The sequence below is a fragment of the Pteronotus mesoamericanus genome, unplaced genomic scaffold (genome assembly GCF_021234165.1).
Source record: "Pteronotus mesoamericanus isolate MK-2021 breed Mesoamerican mustached bat unplaced genomic scaffold, CSHL_Meso_final contig_94, whole genome shotgun sequence".
Classification (NCBI taxonomy): Eukaryota; Metazoa; Chordata; class Mammalia; order Chiroptera; family Mormoopidae; genus Pteronotus; species Pteronotus mesoamericanus.
The window spans coordinates 9,665,178-9,686,788 of NW_026555285.1; the positions used below are offsets into that span (position 1 = coordinate 9,665,178).

The window sequence follows — 21,611 nt, forward strand, 5'->3', positions numbered from 1 at the left end:
TATCCGCACATGAATATGGGACCACCCAGTCTACTATCTAGCTGCCACCTGGTCATGCACCCTCTCTGCCTGGTGTCCTGTCTCCGCCCCTCCTACCAGTATGAATGAATGTTTCTTCTTTAACTCCTTGGTTGTCAGACTTCCATACAGTTTGATTTCCTGGCAGTTCTGGTGGTATTTTGATTTTAAATTGGTTGTTATCCTTCTTTTGATTGTGCAAGGAAGTGAAATATATCTACCTATGCCTCGATTTTGGCCAGAACTCCTACTTATGCTGTACTTTACATCCCTGTTACTGTTTTTATACCTGGCATTTGCACATATTAATTTCTTCCCCTTTTTCACCCATCCTCCAAACTTTCATCACATGTGGCAACCATCAAAATGTTCTCTGTTTTTATGAGTTTGTTTATATTTTGTTTGTTCATTTATTTTGTTTTTTAGAATCCACATATAAGTGAAATTGTATAGCATTTCTTTTTTCTGACTTATTTCACTTACCATAATACCCTCTAGGTCAACCCATGTTGTTGCAGATGGTAAGATTTCATTCCTTTTTATGTCTAAGTAATATTCCATTGAATATATATACCATCTCTTCATTACCAATTTAACTATCAGTGGACACTTAGGTTACTTTCATATCTTGGCTATTGTAAATAATGCTGAAATGAACATATGCATGCATATGACTTTTCGAATGCATGTTTTGGGTTTCTTTGAATAAATACTCAAACGTGGAATTTCTGGGTCCTTCTTTGTCTCTTGTAATACCTTTGTATTTTTAAACTTCTTTTGCATTTTTTTTTTTTTGTGGTCAAATGATCCTTAATCGAAATATTTTACTTTGCAATTCTTAACTAGCCTAGCATTGCACTGCACCACTGTTGATGTCATGAGGATGGTAGCCATCAACATTGTAACGCACAGACTGAGAAGTCTCCAGGATCTCTTTAATGGTTCCAGAGAGTTCTCTAGCTAAAGATCAGTGCCACATCTGTCGGGCAATGACGACAGTCTCGTTAAAGGTAATATTTCCAGTGTGCCTAATTTTTTTTTCCTTCTGTTTCATGGCAGTTCTTTGAGGGCTATGTTGATCGAAGCAGAGGCAGAAAGCACTACCTCAATCTGGGCTTGTCTGTTTGGAAATGTCAGTTTCTCTGTAATCCTCAGACCCTTACACTTACTGGTTGTTTGAGTGATGCACCCTTTTTAGAGACAGGTCCGGGGTGCGTTCTTGGGGGCCAGGGCAGATGTGGCACCAACTCCCTACTGGTGCACCTCAGGCATATGATTTTGATCTCATTGGGGTCTAACTTCAGCAGCATGGTGGAGGCGGCTGGTGTTGGATGAATCTGGTTTCAGGACAACTGAAAGAAGTTGCACCTTAGCGTCCTTGAAGCCGAAAGCTGAAAGGCAATGCCTTCGTTTTTAAAGTCTATTTTGTCTGATATAATATTCTGCCCCCCCTTTTTATTAAATTTTCCTTTGCATGAAGTGTCTTTTTCCCATTACTTTTAGTCCGAGTCTTGATCTGAAGTGGGTCTCTTGTAGGTACATATGTATATGAGTATTGTTTTCTTATCCATTCAGCCACCCCATGTCTTTTCATTGGAATATTTAACCCATCTGTATTTAAAGTAATTATTGATAGTTATGTACTTATTGCCATTTTATTATTCAAATTTTTGATCTTTTTTCTTCTTCTTCTTAAAGAAGTCTCTTTAACATTTGTTATAATACTGATTCAGTAGTGATGAACTCCTTGAGTTTTTTCTTGTAGGGGAAGCGTATTATCTGTCCTCTATTCTATGTGACAGCACCCCTGGGTAGAATAAATTTTGGTTCTCGGTACTTGGGTTTCATCACTTTGAATATTTCTTGCCTATTCCTTCTGGCCTCAAAGTTGCTGTAAACAAATCAACTGATAATCTTATGGGAACTCCCTTGTATATAAATTGCTTTTCTCTTGCTGCTTTTTAGACTTTCTCTTTGTTTAGACTCTTTCTTTAACATTTAGCATTTTAATTATGATGTTTCCTGGTGTGGGCCTCTTTGGACTTATCTTGTTTGGGACTTTCTGTGCTTCCTGGACCTATATGTTTATTTTCTTCATCAGGTTGTTTTCTTCATGAGGGAAGTTTTTGGTCATTATTTCTTCAAATAGACTTTCAATTCCTTGATCTCTTTCTTCTGCTTCTGGTACTCCTATCACACAAATGTTGGTATTCTTGATGTTTCCCAGAGGCTCCTTAAACTATCCTCTTCTTTTTTTTGTTGTTGGATTCTTTCTTTTTGCTGTTCTAGTTGGGTATTCCTACTACCTTGTCTTCCAAATTGCTGAATAAATCTGCTGCTTCATCTACTGTTGATTCTCTCTAATGGAGTCTTCATTTTAGTTATTGTATTCTTCATTTCTGTTTATTTTTTATGCTTTTCCTCTCCATTTTTATGTTTCCATTTCTTTGTTAAAGTAATCACTGAGTACAGCTACTCTCCCCCTAAGTTTGTTCAGCATCCTTATAACCATGTTTTGAACTCTGCATATGGTAGATTGCTTCTCTCCATTTAGTTTAGTTTTTTTTTCTTTTTTTATAGGGGGAGGGAGTTTTCTTCTGTTTCATTCAAGACATGTTTCTTTGTGTCCTCATTTTGCCTGCCTCCCTGTGTTTGTTTCAGTGTATTAGATGGATATGCTGCATCTCCCAGTCTTAGTACTGTAGCCTTATGTAGTGTCCTTTGAGGCTCAGTGGCGCAGTCACCCTGGTCACCTCATGCGGGTGCTTCAGATGTGTTTCTTGTGTGGGTGGTGTGTGCCCTCTGGTTGTAGTAGAGCCTTGATTTCTGTTGGCATGTCAATGAGAGGGTTGTGTGGCTGTGACTACAATGGAAGAGCTGTTATGCAGGGGCTGACTTAATGAATCAAGATTTGCTTTAGCACAGCCTTGGTGCCTGACAACTCTACTGTTTTGGTGTGTTGTTTGGGGAGGTGGCTCAGTGGTGCTCTGTTGTGGTCTGGAACTGGCCACTGGATGTGTTGGTTCTGGAACCCCATAGGAGCAGCTATGGTGCAGGCCAAGGTCTGCTGCTGCCTGTGCCCAGCCAGGGGCCACCTTTTATGACCTACAACTGATTTGCAAAGGGTTGCTGCCTGCACTGGTCTTGGAGACATCTGGGAAGGGCTAAGCTGCAAACTGAGGCTGGCTGCCACTAATGCCGGGCTTAGTCCACTTTAGCAAAAAGTATGGGACACACTGAGGACAGTGGTCACTTTTGGGGGGTTTGTAAATCTTTGGGAGATTTTAGGAAAGTCCATACCAGGAACCAAAACTGCCCATTTGTATTTAAAAGCTGCTGAGAGCAACTTGGGTGGGCCTCCAAGGTGGGTGGAGCAGGGTCTCAGGGAATCACTAAGGTGGGGCCAACAGTGTAAGCCAGGTTGATACATTTGTCACCTGCCTGGGCTTGCCAACTGGGTGGCAGGAGGGCTCAACAAAGGAATGATGGCATCTGCCAGCACTTCTGTCTAGGAGAAAGCTGCCCCTTTAGCCCTTGATCTGATGCTAGGCAATTTAGTTCCTCCTCATATATTCCTGATGCTTTTTCATCTGCTGCCCCAGTGCTGGATGGAGCTCAGAGGGAGTTAGTCTATCAGCAAGTAAATCCTTTGAAGACCTTTTAAGGGGAACACCTGGGACTCTAGAAGCCTTCTGTCTCACTCAGCTGCAATCCTAGCTAGTTTTCGCAGCCAGAAATTTGGGGAGTTTTCCTTCCTTCACTGTAACTCTGGGCTCTGGAGCCTGGTGTAGGGCTAGGACCCATCACTTCTCAGGGAACCTCTGCAGGCAGGACCTCCAGAGGCAAGATATTTTTCCGGATTTTTAACTTCCACATGTGGGTGTGGGATAAGTCTGTTTCATGTCTCCTCCACTTCCTACCAGTCTCCACATGGCTTCTTCTGTATATCCTTAGTTGTAGGACTTCTGTTTAGCTAGACTTCAAGTTCTCAGTGATGGCTTTTCTGTAGTTTACTTGTAATTTTGTTGTTGTTGTGGGATAAGGTAAACACAGTGTTTAGCTACTTTGCCATATTGACCAGAAGTCCATTTTGTACATCTTAGATATTTCTCTTTTTATAATAGAAGCTTAATAATCATGACTTGCATTTAGTAATATTTTTCTAAGCACTAAGTTCTAAAGAATGTATATTCTTTACTTCTTTTCCTAATGAACTTTGTGTTTATTCAAAATTTTATGTCTTAAAGAAATTCATTCAAGGATGCTGGAAGAATATATACAGTATGATACTATTTATATAAAGTTTAAAACATACCATGCAAAACATACATACTTATGCATTAAAGCATAAAGAAATATAATGTGAAGATTTTATATTTAAATTAGAATAATTAATTGAAATTAATTTTATATGTGTTCTAGTTTGAAAGACAGTTTGCAACAATTTTTATTTAGAAACAGATGACCTGTTGTGTAAATAATTTTAATCAAAATAGTGTATGTGAACTTTTCTAAACTGGACGTTAAGCCCTGACAGTGTGGTTCAGTTGGCTGTGTCATATTGCAAAGCAAAGGGTCGCCAGTTCCATTCCCTATCAGGGCACATGCCTGGGGTTGTGAGTTTGGTCCCAGGTTGGAACACATACCAGAGGCAACCAGTTCATGTTTCTCACATCAGTGTTTCTCTCCCTCTCTTTCTTCCTCCCTTCTCCTCTCTCTAAAAGTAAATGAATAAAATCTTAAAAAAATAAAATAAATTGGATGTTATATTTGATTCTTGGATGGATGAGAGAGAAATTTGTATTGTTTGAGGATAATTTATAACCTGTTAGTGTTGGGAATAAACTGAAATGAAGGTGTAGTACTTATTTGGTCTTGGTAGAATAAAATAGTTGCACACCATTGTTACCATATTTGATTGTTGAGAAGGAGCTAGACCCAGATTCTCTGTAGCTGTTCTGAGACTTCTCTCACCTTTTAGGGTAATTCGATCATCAGAGCCAGAGGCAGTAGGAAGGGATCTAATGTGTAGGGGAAATGGGTCCTTTCATCAGGGCTCAGGAACACTTATTCCTAGAGATTTGGAACAACGGAAATAATATATTTACAAGTATGAGCAGAAAGAAGTATACTGAAGATATGCTATGAAGGCACCAGTAATAGTAACTCTTACACTCTTGAAAAGAATCTGAACTAGATCCTTTCACTGAAAAATACTGGGTAAAAATAAAATTGTGTTCTAATCTGTTCATTTAAGAAAAGTTACTTCCCTGACTGGTATGGCTCAATTGGTTGGGCATTATCCCACACAGTGGAAGGTCTCCAGTTCGATTCCGGTCAGGGCACATGCCTAGGTTGCAGGTTCGGTCCCTTTTGGGGTATGTACCAGAGGCAACAGATTGGTATTTCTCTCCCTCTGGTTCTCTCCCTCCCTTTCCCTCTCTCTAAAAATAAGTAACGTTTTTTTTAAAAGAAAAGTTACTTTATGAGCATAATGCCATGCCTAAAGCCGATTATTGGGTGTACATTAAGTACTGTTTAGCAAAGGGAAGTCACAGGAAGCTCAACATAGGCTTATATGCAATAAAATATCAATTCATTTTTGGACATTGGCTAAGAGAGGGATAGCACTAATGCCTGCTGAAATTGTAATTGTGGGAGCTTATAGCTTAGATAAGAATTAACCAACATGAATGGAGAATGTGGGTACATTGTTCCCAAGTTTTTATAGAATGAATATAAGGCATATGATTGATGAACTGAGGTGATTCTTAAAAATTGTTAGTTTGGGAGCACCTAAAAATAATGATAAATGAGCACCTCCATTTTAATTTTTATTAATTGGAAGTTTGCTTAAAATGACATAACAATAAGAATTCATCTTTTAAAATTTTTTAATTAAAAAGTTTTAAAATTTATTTTTTATTTAATTATAATTGCCATATAACATTATATTAGTTTCAGATGTACAACCTAAATATTTGATATTTGTATACACTGGAAGTGATCATCACAGTAAGTCTAGTTATCATCTGTCACCACACAAAGCTAAAATATTTTTTCTTGTCACAAGAATTTTTAAGACTTACTCTCTCAGCAACTTTTAAATATTTACTATGGTAGTTATTAACTATAGCCACCATGCTGTACATTACATCCCACAACTTTTTGAAATACAGAGATTTTTTTGGTTTGTGTATAGTTGAAAATTGAACATATAACTGAGTAAATATGTTTGGGATATATAAGGAAGTAGGCAACAGAGTAGAGATGTAGTTTGGTTGGGGGCACAAATTATAATCAGAAGAGTGCTGACAAGCCATAGTAACAAGAAAGATAACTACAGATCAAAGAGGCAAGTTCCCCGTCCTGCTTTGTTTTGAGTCAGTTGCTTAAAAGCTTTTTATTTTTTTGGTGGTACTTATCTTGTTTAAGAGGTAAGGGCAGGAGTTGGGAGAGGGTCATAGCAGGTCTGTTCAGAAAGTATCCAGCCATGTTAATATGAGCAATAGAGATACAAGATACAAGAAACATTGTACATGGCACAATGATGACTCAGTCCCCTTCAAAGTAGGTGCCTTGAGACTTCACACAGTTTTCCTAGTTGCCATCAGCGGCCCCATTGTATTTTCCTGAATCTCATCTATAGTCTGAAATCTCTTCCCTTTCAAAGGTGGTTTTAGTTTGGGGAAAAGCCAGAAGTCACAGGGCACCAAATCTGGGCTGTAGCGGGGTTGAGTCACCTGGGTGATTTGAAGTTTTGCAAAAAAACTGCACAAGAGGCAATGTGCATTGTTATGATGAAGCTGCCAATCACCAGTTGCCCATAGCTGCGGCCTTCTGAATCATCCGAATAGTTTCCATGGAGGAATGTTCAAGCTTAACACAAGATTTGATGTAGATAGCAGTGGAACAGAATAGAAAGCCCAGAAATAAACCCACACCTTCATAGTCAATTAATATTGGACAGAAGAAGCAAACACATACAATGGGCTAAAGATAGCTTATTCAATAAATAGTGTTGGGAAAATTGGACAGATATATGCAGAAAAATGAAACTAGACCATTTTATTACACCACACACAAGAATAAATTCAAAATGGATCAGGGAGTTAAAGCTTACACCCGAAACCATAAAAATCTTAGAAGAAAACATAGGCAGCAAAATCTCCGACATTCCTTGTAGCAATTTTTTATCAGATATATCTCCCCAGGCAAGAGAAACAAAAGAAAAAATAAACAAATGGGACTACATCAAACTAAAAACTTTTTGCACAGCAAAGGAAAACATCAACAAAATAAAAAGACAACCCACAGAATTGGAGAACATATTCACCAATACATCTGGTAAGGGGTTAATATCCAAAATTTATAAAGAACTTACAAAACTAAACACTAAAATCTAAACAACTTAGTTTAAAAATGGACAGAGGACCGGAATAGACACTTTTCTAAGAAGGACATACTGATGGTCAATAGACATATGTAAAGGTGCTCAGTGTCACTAATCATCAGAGAAATACAAATTAAAACTACAATGAAATGCCATCCATCTCATACCTGTCAAAATGGCTATCACCAATAAATCAACAAACAACAAATGCTGATGAGGATGTGAGAAAGGGGAACCCTTTTGCACTGTTGGTGGGAATGCAGACTGGTGCAGCCACTGTGGAAAGCAGTATGGAGATACCTCAAAAAGTTAAAAATGGATCTGCCTTTGACCCAGCGATCACATTTCTGGGAATATATCTAAAGGAACCCAAAACACTAATTTGAAAGAACTTAAGCACCCATATGTTCATTGCAGCATTATTTACAGTTGCCAAGATATAGAAGCAGCCCAAGTGTCCATCAATAGATGAGTGGATGAAACAACTATGAGTCATTTACACAGTGGAATTCTACTTGGACATAAAAAGGAAGAAAATTTTCACCTTTGCTACAGTATGAATGGACCTGGAGAATATTATGCTGAGTAAAATAAGCCAGTCAGAGAAAGACAAATACCATATGATTTCACTCATGAATCTAAAGGACAAATTGAATTAACAAGCAAAACAGAGACAGACTCATAGATGGAGAGCAGATGACAGTTAGTGGAGGGGGCGGTTAAGGGGTGGGGGGATTGAGCAAAAAGGAAAAAGGACTCATAGATACATACAACAGTGCGGTGATTGCTGGAGGGAGAGGGGTGTAGGGGTACTAAATGGGAATGGAAAAAAATATAATAAAGATGAAATTTTAAAAAAGAATACTAAGAAGCAGAGCGATAAACATTAAATATTTGATAGCAACATATACATTTTATTTGTATATTAGTGACCGATAACTAATAAATGAAATTCTAAGAAGAAATTTGATGCAGATTCATTGTTCTACTTGCTCATTTTGAATACCATGGCCACACAGTACGTGTGCTTACTCGGCTGGTGTCTACTGCCCCCACTGACTAGTACAGTGAAGTGCACTCCTGTCCACTCTTCCTTGGCTGCAAGGTTACAGCAATGCCGCACAAACTGTTCTCCTTAGTTTAACAATGGCTGGACTTTTTCCGGACAGTCCTCATATATCTAGGTGGTAAAGTGTTACTTATTGAACCAGTTGGGTAGAATAGTTGAGAGATTATTCTATTGTTCAGGCATTTGATTTTTTTTACTCAGCCATTATGATTTTCAAGTTTTAATTAGTAAGGTATTTAATACTAAGAACCCTTCTTCATTAAAGTATAATACTGAGTGTTTGTGTGCATAATGAACCTATATGCCAACCTAAAAGTACTGTTTTATTTGCTGTTTTCATAAACACTCTTCACCATTCATATCTTATGTTTCTGACACCATATTTTGATACATTTTCACATAAACTATTGGGCTATTTATAAAACAAGACTTAAAAGATGTAGCAGAGAAGGCAGGAAATACTTGACGTTTGTATGCCGTATCTTGTTCTCTGCTTCCTGTCAGTTAAACCACGATGAGAGGAACAGAGACACAGATGTACAGTTGCTGCTTTATTTCCCATTAGGGAGACCAGTTAAGTATAAAGCTTGTTTCATTAAACTTTTGTCACTTGTTGATTTTGCGTATGTTGGAGGTTTGTTTTGTATTCTATGGAATGTAGATTACAATTAGATATATTATAGAAAATATAACTTTTGCATACTTCAAAATGTGTTTAATTTTGTGAAAATTTTATAGGCCATAAAAGATTGGCCGTTTGTACATACGATATACATTCAGTATGAAATGATAAGCTAATATTTTGATCTCGAAATTTTAGTATTCTGAGCATTTATTTTTGTATTTGGGTATATCAAGATTCTTTAATACTTTTAAAGCATTTTATAGTACAGCTTTAAGGTGAAAGGAAGTCATAGAGGTTGACTTATCCAAGAAAATATGATTAGTAAATGGTAGAACTAGGATTTGAATGCAGGTCTTCTGATGCTAAATCTTGTGTCCTTTATGTGGGGGGAGTAGTTGTTTTCATTAAATTGCTATTTCACATATTATACAGTGATTTAAGCTTTTAAGTTCACCTTTGCTCCTTCTACCTGGAATGTCTACCACCTCTTCACTGCACAATTTCTACACTTTGAAAAAATAGATGTTATTTATCTCTAAAGAAATGGACCACACGTTACTACTTTTTTTAGTGTTTTTTTTTTCAGGTTCTCACAGGTATTTATTTCTTCCTCTCTACTCCCTCATCACTTGATTCATTGATTGATTTATATTCTGCTGCAGTCTGTTTACATATCTTTTTCTTTAGGCAGCGAACTACTTTATTTTTGTATACCCAGTACCTAACATATAATAGATTTTATAAATACTTCTTGGATAAATAAATCCATGACCAAATTTCTTTTCTTCATGCTAAAATCAACAAGCTGATGAAAGAACTATTACAGTTCTTTAATGTGGTTGTTTTCTACAGTATTTCTTTATGGTTTAATTGTAAGAAATAACTTCCTTGTGATTTTCTCATGCTTCTGCCCTCCCCCTATTTGCTTTTTGCTATTTATAGAACTCAAGCATCTTAGTTTCCATCCTAGTTAAAAGTAGTGATTGCATATTGGTCCACCAAAAAAAAAAATGTAGCTACGAATACTTTAGTTTCTTAAATTGCTGAGCATCAAAAATCTTTTACTTTTGTCTCTAGTCCGGAGCAAATGTCTAGATCTTCATTGCAGTTCTGATTTCTTCACTGAATGGAGAGAATGATTCCCTTTAACTCTTTTTACTTCTCTCTATATTATTCTGTGTTCTTGTCTCTAAGTTTTACGTACCTCAGTGATTGGGACTTGTAAATTTCAGTCTTATTATCAACAGAGCAAGATTTTTTTGCAGGTAGGACTGACGTTTAGACCTCCCTGTTCTATGTGTTTGAAAAGTTCATATACTAATAGTTTTTCCTGCTGAAAATTGATACAATTGATACAGGTTACTATCTTATTTCTAAAGTTCACATTTAAATGATCAAAAGAAAAAAATCAAATCTAAGGATTTAAATCTGCCTTTTTAAGATTGAAGGAAAAGTTAAAAAGCTATATGAATTTAATTTTTAAGGAATTTCAAAAGAAGCAACTAAGTAGTTATTTTGTTTACTAAAACCTGATTTAGGCTAGACATGTGGAAAATAGCTCATAGGGTTTTTGAGTGCCCTTTTACATGTGGGGCCCTCTGTTTCTGCACCATTTGTTTTTTTGGTGTTGGTATATTACTGTGTTTGAATCAGAAAATACATGTTATCACTTTGAGGACAGTCAGTGAAATGTAGTCTACCACCAGTTGGTCTGGCAAGTAAATATATCACATCATGTAAAATTTTATAAAAAGCTAAAACACTAATCTTTACCATTTTAACCAAGAATTTCAGTAAGTAAATATTTTTTTATTAACGGAAGTAAATGTCCTCTGATCATGTGGCCTAATTTGACTTTCAACACAATGTATTCTTAATAATCTTTTTAAAATTATATTAGTTAATAATGAACATATAGAAAAATATATATGTTTTTTTTGTGCTCAGGTAGTTTATAATCCTAAGAGATGGGCCATACTAAATAAGTTACCAAATTACCAAAATAATTACCAGATAACATGGGAGAATATGCTTTGTATCCACTTCTGCTGTATTATGTATATTACTGTGGTCAGCATTTGTCTTAGCTGGTAGAATGTGATTGTCCATAGGGAAAGACTGGGTCTTAGTCACTTGTCTTCTTAGCTGCCAGACAGGTCCCTAATGAGTGTTTGCTTAATAAATAAAACAATATAGATAATATGATAAGATTTCTGAAGGCCATCAAATATATAGGAAAAAAGTACAGGAATAACTTTCTCTTCTTTCTTGAAGTGTTTATTTGTAAATGGGATTTTTAAAAAATCCCAATATACTTTATTGTTGTTAAATTTCAATTCATTTGAAGACAAATTAAAAATTCAAGTGAAACAGGGGCCCTGCAGTTACCTCTAAGACTCAGGGGTGTCCAACCTTTTGGTGTCTCAGGGCCACACTGGAAGAAGAGTTGTCTTGGGCCACACATTAAATGCACAAACACTAACGAAAACTGATGAGCAAAGGAGAAGAGCTTTAAGTAAATTTACGATTTTGAGTTGGGCCACATTCACAGCCATCCTGGACCACATGCAGCCCACGGGCCATGGTTTGGACACCCCCGCCGGGATTAGCTTTGCCTGGAAGAAGTCTGCCTTTGGATTAACCACTATCTATTTTCCCTCAGCTTTTCCCTTCCCCTTTCTTTATGTACTTATGTACTATCTGAAAGGTATAACGTTTCTCCCACAACTCTTATGCTCCATGACAGTTGGAGAGGTCACATTTCTGTGTCCAATTATCAGGGCTTAGGAAGTCGTGTGAGAAAGAAATGGAAGGAGACGGGCAGAAGTTTCTATTCATAGGTTGTGAAATAGCCTGTATTGCCTGACAATCCCACATTTTTAATGCAGAATATTTTGAGGGGGAACATAATATATTTATTCAGGTCACTAGATTAGAAGCCCCATGAAAGTAGAAATTTTGGCATTTTGTTCACTGCTGTATTTCTAGCACTTAGAATAGAGTATGGCATATTGTAGGTACTAAGTGTGTATTTGTTGAATGGATGAGTAGATGAATGAGTATGAGCATGAAGTCAGACACATGCCCAAACTCTCTCTTGAGTATTCTTTTGATAGATATTTATCATGGACCATCTGTGTTAAGATATGGAAGTATGATGGTGACCTCAACAGAGTCCCTGCCCTTACTTTGTTGGCTATCTCAATCCTTATATCTTATATACGTAAATAAAGTGGGTATTACTGATGTGAAGATTAAATGACAGATGTAGTAAAGTTTTTAGCATAGGACCTGGCACACATAAATGGTAGCTATTACTTTGTTCTACATATTTATTTTCTAACTTGCTATCATCTCTTCCTTAAGCTCCTTAAGGATGACATGATTTTTTTGTATCTGCAGGAACATCAGAGGTAGTTAAAGTAGTATATATGTTTTGCTTTTGCTTTGTAAATTGTAAAGAACTTACTAAACATTAGGTATTACTAACAAGTGATAAAATAAATTAACTGTATTGTGATGTTGTACAATTCCTGGGTGTGTCTTTATGTTCAAGTGTTTTAAAAAATCTCATATGTGCCTGTTACATCCACTAAGGCACCTTTGAATTCTTGACTTTTCCAAGAATAAGGCAAAGCCATAAAGTAGAAAATACCTCTAATAAAGAGCCAGGTTTAATGCAGCCTTAATTGGTCAATTAGACATTTTTATCTTTCTTCTAAACATCACCCTGGAGCCCTAGCTGCTGTGGCTCAGTAGGTTGAGTGCTGGCCTGAGAACCAAAAGTTCACTGGTTAGATTCATGTCAGGACACATGCCTAGATTGCAGGCCAGGTGCCAGCTTGTGGGTATATGAGGTATCTCTCTCCCTGTCTTTCTCCCTCTCTCTATAAATAAATAAAATAAACTCTTTCAACTTCCAGTAAATCTTTGATATTTACTGGAAGAAAGTAAGGATTCCTAGCATGTTGGTGATAGCAGTATCTACTAAGTGACTAGGAAGCTTTTATCTGTCACAGATATCACATCTTTCTTCATGAGTAACTGTATCAGCATTATTTATTCAAAATATTTAATACTAAATGATAAGATACAATTATCTATAGATGCAACTAGTTCGTGTCTTTCAAAGTTTCACTAGTATCCAAATGCTTGTAGGGCAGTTTTAATGTTCAGGTGTATAACTTGTAAGAAAGATTATAGGGTAATGTCATATCTTTTTGAAAATCTTATATTCCTGTTATTCCCTCTTCCAATCCTTAGGCGAAGAACAAAAACTTGGAGTAAACTAAATTAGTTAAGTGACTTTTATTTGTTTTAAATAATTTTCCCACACCCTGGGTAGCTTAAAACCATTGTTGAGAATCTCTATTATAAGTAATTAATGAAGAATTTAAGGAGGGCAGATTACACATTGGTGTCTGGAAGCCATCATTGTAGCAGTCAAGCTATGGAATGTTTGTTTAAGCTGTTCTCATCATTTTTGGATGGTGGTCACCAGATCCCAGGTACATGCCTTGCATTGGGCTCTGTAACCATAGGGACCATACTTTGTTGTTGCAATCTGATTTGAAAACTTCCAGGAACTTTCCACTTCCCAAATCAAGCCTAAATTCCACTGCCTGACTTTGAAGGCTCTCCATAATTTAGTTTTGTTTTACTTGTTTAACCGCGTTTTCTATTTCCCATTATCAACTCTCAGCTCTTGTCAAGCTACTGTCTCCAAACTTACTTTGGTTACTTTTGATTCTCTGCACACACTCACACACATACTCTATACTCTATTATCTTTTCCTTTTCATATAGTCTCTCCACATCCTACTTTACTTTAAGGTTGAGTTTAGGTCCTTCATTGTCTGCAAAGTATTTCCTTGACCCGTTTGACTATCCCCTCTTCTGAAATGCTGCAAGATCGGTCAGATTTGTTGGCATACAATTAAATACCTTTGGTGTTCAGTTTTCTCTCTTGGTCTTATTTCCTGAGCTATATTTTAAACTTTATGGGAACAAGTTCATGCATTATCTTTTTCTTTCTTTCTTTTTTTATTAACTGTAGTACTAAGCTTAGTAGAAGTTCACTAAATATTCATCAACTTTTTACCACCAAGTCAATCAGTAGAAGGATAGTTTCTTTTGCAAACAGAAAAGTATCTATCCATTTTCAAAATAGAGATCTTTTGATTAGCTCTGGGTATATATCAAATAAGTAAAATAAAACTGTTTTCTATCAGAGAAAACCTGATGGAAGGGGTCATTGACACACTTTTCAGTTAACAGTAACTGAAAAAGGTTCAAATGATTTAAAAATTAACAAATTATATTACAAAAAATGAAAGGCCTAAAATTTTAACTATTCTGTATTATAAATCTTCATATTACTTATGAATAGTACTTAAAGTTTACTTTTAAGATTTCTACAATAGGAAAATATACTTAACATGTATAATTTATAAATATTATATCTGTATTTTAAGTATGTAAATTACAACACTAAGTCCATGCTTTCTACTTCTCCTTTTCATCTCTCCTGTTATGATTTTGCCACTTCTAATTTTGGGGGGCTGTTGAGTTTAAAATCCTAGGTGAGTGCCAGACATCTATGAAGACAACTGTAGGAAGAACTCCATTTTAAGGATCTTCACATGGAGCACCAAAAATTGTTTGAAAAATTATTTAAAATAGTTTTCTATTATTTAAAGAAGAAAAGGGGTGCACTATGAAAACAGTAGGTCAGTCTTACACATCAGGAGCCAGGAAGTTTTGTGCCAAGGAATGTCGAAGTCCATTAAATTTGTTGGAACTTGGGAAAAGGTGAAAATGTTTTGCTTCTCTGGAGTTTATATTCTTAAGTCTGACCCCCATGTGATTTGGAAGAGGACCCTATGATCACAAATATAAAAGATTATGATCATCCAAGAATACATGGAAAGATTTAGAATGAGCATGGCAATAAGCACAGACAGAAACCTGAGAAAGCGTAGTACATATAAGGTTTTAGGGGGAAATGGGGCAGGCTGACTTTGGCTTCTTTAATACTGGGTTGGGAGAGTGGGCCATGAGGGACTGTAAAGTACAGAAATGCTGGAATACCTGTTTTTAAGATGAAAGTGAAGAGTACTAAAATTGTGACACTTCGAAGCTTTGTTCATGGACAGTTTGTGTCCACTTTTGCAGTTTAGGTGTTCAGATATCCTGTTTTACAAATCTGACTGGCCATGTTTTTCTCCTACCTTTTGCAACATCATGAAGAACCACTTAAGCTCTGTTAATTGACTTGAAGTTTTTCCTGTAGGTAGTGGAAGCCACTGATTAGTTTTAAGTAGGGGAGTTAAGTTGGTCCTATTTCCACTTTTAATAAGTTACTCTTCCTACTGTAAGGCAGCTAGAGTAAAGGTAGTAAGAACTCATCAATTGAATAAATGGAACAGCTATCACCTAATAATGCAGTCCATGGCTATTAAGCTCTATGATCTTTAAATTTTGATTTTAGCTTATGATGTGTCTCTTTTTAAGAGTGGAACTTCTTATGACAGAATATAGTTTCTTCTAGAAGAGTATTGTGTAATGTGGGGGTTGGAGGTGGCAGGAGGTGTCGTGTAGCAAAATCTCCTAGGGGACTTGAACAACATTTCCCTGGCTTTTCCCCTTCAAGTTGGGACAGAACAAAGCACTGTTACTGATGAGAAACTGCTTATGTTCTCAGGTGGAGGAACCACTGCACTAGAGCATATCTTTTAAGAAGATGAAAATACTCAAAAGCAGAATAAGCAACCACAGAAATGAAATGAAATTTCTTGCAAATTGATTCTTGTTATAGAGAGATTTTTTAATTACCTGAACAGGTTTTGTTGATAAACACATTTTAGCATGTCTGTGTTTCTGGATAGGTGTATTTTTATCACAGTTCAGATTTGTGGTGTTAGGAGAAAGTATCTTCAGTCAGTTTACTTGCAAAATAAAAAGCACCAATTAATACCATTTTGATAATTATCATTTTCAGCCTTTTAAGAAAGAAGTTAAACTTTTTTCATGACCAAAGTTAAAGCAGTATCTGATTACTGTTGGATATTTTTCTTTGGTTTTAAATTCTCTTGTTTCAGAAAATCCTCAAAAAAAGGGTTAATCTTGAGACCACAGGTATGGACAGGTCTAGCTAGGTATGTGATCTGTTTGGCTGTTTTGCAAGGTGCTATAAATGCTGCCAGAGTGTAATCTGACACCTTGTAGGGCCAAGTGGCCAATGGTGGAAAGTGGAGAACAATGTGAAAGAACTGGAATTTCAGGTCTGAGTAGTGAGTAATTGCAGCCTGTTCTCAGAGTCCTGGAACTGTTCCTCTGGGTGTAAGCATAAAGGTGAAAGCATAGAGAGAAGTCAGTCAGCCTGTTCAGTCTGATCGTATTAATTTTGTGAGGTTTCTTTTTCCCCCCTAACATGGTTGAAGCTAAGGTGAACTTATTCAGGTTTCCAAGGCCTGCTTCAGTTTTGCATATGTCACCAAAAGTCTGACTCTGAGACTTCCTATTAAAAAAAAAAAAAATCAATTTGTGCTTCGTTCACACAAAATTAAAACTGGTTTTGAAAAAGTTCTAGATACTTCACTTCCCCTTACATTCCCCACAGCTGCCCCACCCCAGCTTACAATGAATGATGCCTAAAGCAGAGTAACTACTTAAAAGATACTGGTGGTAATATATATATTACTATATATATATATTTATATATAGTACTTGTATGGATTCTAAGAACATATTTTAAAACTTTTTAAAATTTTTTTTAAATTACTAGAATACTTAGAAAATATTTAATTTAAAGGTTGGAGTATGGAAACATTTTCTTTTTGAATTAAGTTATGATTTGTTTCTCTTGTGACCTTAACTCGTATTTTTCCCCTTCTATTTTGTGTATGGAGTATATGACTTAGGGCTATATTTTGAGATTTATTTTCCAACTGGTGTCTTTATTTGTTTTCTTATTAGTAGGAACTGAGAGACTACCTTTGTTTGGGGAAGTTCAAATCTGATGATGTACTATAACTACATTTTAGTGTGGTTATTGTTTTTTTCCATATCCACAAATTTTTAAATGTAAGTCATAGTAATACCATATTTCCAGAACTAGCAAGAAAAATGTAACTAAAAATTTGAAGTATTTTAATGAGTTATTAAGTTGTGATAGCTTTATAAAAAGGCTTAATCATGTTTCCTTTTCACTTTTTAGGCAGAGTGAGGTAAAACAAGATGGTATGATGTGATAGTGCTTGGGAAAGAACAGTAATAGTAAAACTTTAAGTCTGCGTGACCTTGGACAGGTCAGAGTGCTCCAGCCCAAATTAATTAGCTGTTCAATGAATGCCTTCTTCTGGGTAATTCTTAGATCTTTTCTCATTTAAAATTGTGTGAATCTATACTTTTAGAATAGGCAGGCCCTTGGGAGATTGTATAGAATTTTATTTTGATACCACTGATTTATTATTTTCATTTCTGCTGCGAGCTAATATGAAGCATGCTACCATTTTAGAAAACAAATGAAAAGGCCTAACTATGGCTATTATGCAAGAATTCCAGTCATTACAGTTTATGGGTTTATTGCTTCTTATTTAAATAGCTTCTCTTCTCTCACTATTCTAATTCTATTCTCTTTAATTTCTGTTGTATTTCTTTTAATGTAATCTTTTTTCCAAATGTACCTACTTTTCTTAAAATAGGTATGTTGATATGTTGAGGAGGTACTTGGCATCTGGGGTTACTGCAGAACTCCAGTTCTCTGGATACTCCCAACTCAATAAATATATACATATATAAATATATATATTTATACACACACACACACACACACACACACAGAGTGCCTGAATTACTTTGTTAGAGGTATTCATTGAAAGTTAAAGGTAGTCATTCAAACACCTCATTGCTCTAAGCTGGTGAATTTTACCTTCTTTGGGCCAGAATTGTCTTATCTAAAGCCCTCTTGCTTATTTGTTTGCTTGATTGGTTCTTTTTATTTATCAAATTTTCTATTGAGTATCATAAGTTTGGTGGCCTAGTAGCTTCCGAAGGGTAGCAGTGATTTTTTTTTAACATAGTTATGAATAATAGGCTTTTAGACCCAGTGTTTAAAACCCTTTTAAGAAAACCTAAATTACATTCAAGCAGAGAATAAGAGAGCAGGTGTTAGAAATATTAAAAAATGATTTTGATTTTATAATACCTGAAATCTTTTATAATAAACACAGATTAACCATTTGAATTGGCTGTAGTAACCAGTGTGGCTTGCTCAGGGTTTTATGTTTACAATCAGTAAATTCATTTTGTTTGGAACGGAGACACAATGGAACTCTGTTAAGAGAAGCTTGCCAGACAGGGTGAGGTCCCATCCCTGAAGCACCTGGATTTATCAAAGAGTTGTCAAATTTTTAGACACTGGAATAGAATTATACTTATGTTGGTAACGGGCTCTGGTGTGATTTGTTGGATTCTGGCAAATAAACTGTGGTAAAGGAAACTCCAAGGGAGTGTGTAAGTGAGACTTAAGGAATAATCAGTGACATGGCATTTACCTGTTAAATATTTCTTGCACTATACTTAGACTGTATTGAGGCTAATTTTTAATTGAGTAAAATTTATATGCCAGGCATTGTGCAGATGCCTTTTACATCTCATCTTCATAACTCTAGATTTTGGTGATATACCCATTTTATAAAATGAGGAAACTGTGGCTCATACCTATTTTGCAGAAAGAGGAGACTGAAACTGTGTTAATAGTCCAAGGTCACAATACAGAATGTTCAAACCCAAGTGGTCTGATTCGAGTCTGTGCTCTTGTTTCGCTTGCTTTACTATTTTACCTTAAGTCTGGAGCTTCTTTGGGTGATTAGAAGTTAGAAATCTTATGGCTGAGGCATTCCTCTGGAGTATCTCCTTGAAAAATAAGAATATGGTCCTGAGCCAGTTAAAAGACATGAGAACTTGGTAGGGAAGGTTTTATTATTTGGTAGATGCCCAACTAGATGAACTCTGAAAACTGCAAATAAGTTAACTGTATATGTCTTTGTGTTGAATGAACAATTTTCACTTATATTTTCCCTATGTTTTAAAGACTAAGTGACACTTTAAAAATGAAATATGTTTGAAAATTGTTAGCACAGCAGAGTGTTCCCAAATAATTATATATAGCTAATAATAAATTTAAACAAATTTTAAACTTACTGAAGACCTTATAATTTGTTAGAGTAAAGCAGAGGCCTTTTATCTTTTTAATCTGAGTACCCATGTTTGTTCATGCAAGAGCAATGCTGAGGAATAAAATGTAAGTTTGGTTTTAGACATGTTTTAGACACATTGACTTTGAGGGACGCTGAGTTGGATTTATCTAATAGTATAATGAGTGGATTTGGAGATCAGGAGCTGAATTAGAGATGGAGATTTTTTTTCCCCCTCATTTGACATAATATTTACTTAGAAATCTGTGTTCCAAATTACTAAAAAAGATTTGGGTACATTTAGTGGCAAGGCTATATATATATATTGTAGTCATGAACAGAGTCCTGATTTAGGGGATGAGGATTCTAGTTGTAGTTCTTTTATGATTTTGGACTTTAAGTCCTTGGGCACAGAGACTCAGTTTACTTATGATAATTTGAGTCATCAGCCTAGGTGTTCACTCTCATCTAAAACACAGGGACTTTGTTATATAAGTACCTCTAATATATATAGGTGATAACTCTGGATCAGAAATCAGAAAATTTCTTCCGAAGGACCACCTTTGGTGCCTTAGGTTATACATCGATTCACAGAAGAGGAAGAGCAAAAAGGAGAAATAGTGTCAAAGGGCTAAAGCCAGTAAGAGTTCAAGAGCTTTTCTTTACTGACACATTTTCAGTTTATGAACTTCTATATAGAAATGAACAAAAAGCTACAGGTTTTGTCTGTATCCTAACAAATGGCTTAGTAAAAATGGGCAGTCATTTCAGTTTTGGGTTATTGCTCTTCATTGTGAGTATTGTAAAGTGTATGTTGATTGCTTATCCTTATTTTTGAGATTTTAAAAAAATCATCAAAGCACAGTAGCAGTGTGTAATTGCCAGTAAGAAAAGGTACGAGATTGCAGTGGAAAAGAAAGTGAAACTTTACATAGATGTGTTAACATTTGTCATTAGTGTAGTGTCACTTTGTATTTGCGAACAAATGGATTTGGGAGTACTTTTTGGAATTTAGCTTTTTACAGAGAAACTTTTGTATTAGGATAATGACTTCCTCATTATCAAAAGTACTACAGTCATTGTTTATAAAGAATATATGTAAAAATAGCTTAGATATCTAATGATAGATTTTTAAAACTATATCATTAGTACAATTTTTATTATTACTATGGGCAACACAGTTTTGGTAGGTACAGAAGAACTTTAGTTTATTTTTATTTTTTATTGAATTTATTAGTGTGACATTGTTTAATAAAATTATATAGGTTTCAGGTATACAATTCAGAAGAAATTTTAGACAATGGTTACTTACCCAGAGAGTCCACAGATGTTTTGCTCTAATTATCTTGGCACCTGGCACATTGCTTTGCAAATAATAGACACTCAAACATTTATTCCTTTAAATCAGGGGGACATAATTTTCAAATGTGAGACAATGTACAGTTAATACTAGCTTTGTGGCATGGGCAGTTAATCGCTATGTTTTTGAAGGTCCATATAGGCCAAGGCATGGAGGTTAGGAAGCTTTGTGAAAGAAATGGTACTTCAGTTGTGCATTGAAGAATGGAACAGATGTGAATGGATGGTGACAATTGGAGCAGGTATTCCTGGAATGGGAATAACAAGTTGAGAAGGGAGGCAAGAAATACTGTAGTTCTTGTAGGACCATAAGGAAGCAAGCAATAAAGAAGAATTGGATTGGGTGATTAAAGGAAAAGATTGTAACGTTTGTCTAAGGTTAGTGTATGTCTTATGTTTATATCTCTGTCTGTGATCAGTTCAGGTCAAGGCATTTTATTTTTTTCCTTTAGATATGGTGCATTGCTCAAAAACTACCTGAATGTTCTAAAAATGTTAACCCAATGTTGGAGTAAACTTGTAATTAAAAAGGGTGGGGTAGATGAGTGTGGGAAACTGCTGGGTTAGATTTAGTCAGTAGAAATATCACCTGAATTGAATTATTAACCTTTATTTTGATATTTAGTTAGGGAAATCAAGGTGTAATCCATGATCACCCCCAGAGTGCACAATATATATAGGGGATTCGCTTTACTGAAATTAGGAAACCAAGTATATGATTTGGCTAGCACATGCTAGCTAGATTTAAGTTTTCAGGGAAACTCATTTACCAGCTCAGCTTCATTCCTGAACTTGTCTCTTTAAAATTAAATTTTAAATGCCGTTTCAAAGAACTTAGATGTTACTTAGTGTAATATATTTTTATATCTTTGTCTTTTCATTCTCATTAATGACAATTACCATATGATACAATATTTAATAAAATTAAGATAAACTTCTAAATTAACA

At 35.6% G+C, this 21,611-nt stretch overlaps 1 protein-coding gene across 2 annotated transcripts in view; it reads left to right on the top strand.

The window, feature by feature from the left end:
* Positions 1-21,611, top strand: part of ELF1 (E74 like ETS transcription factor 1) — a 126,455-nt gene that overhangs the window by 43,077 nt on the left and 61,767 nt on the right. The gene's annotated exons all lie outside the window — the stretch shown is intronic.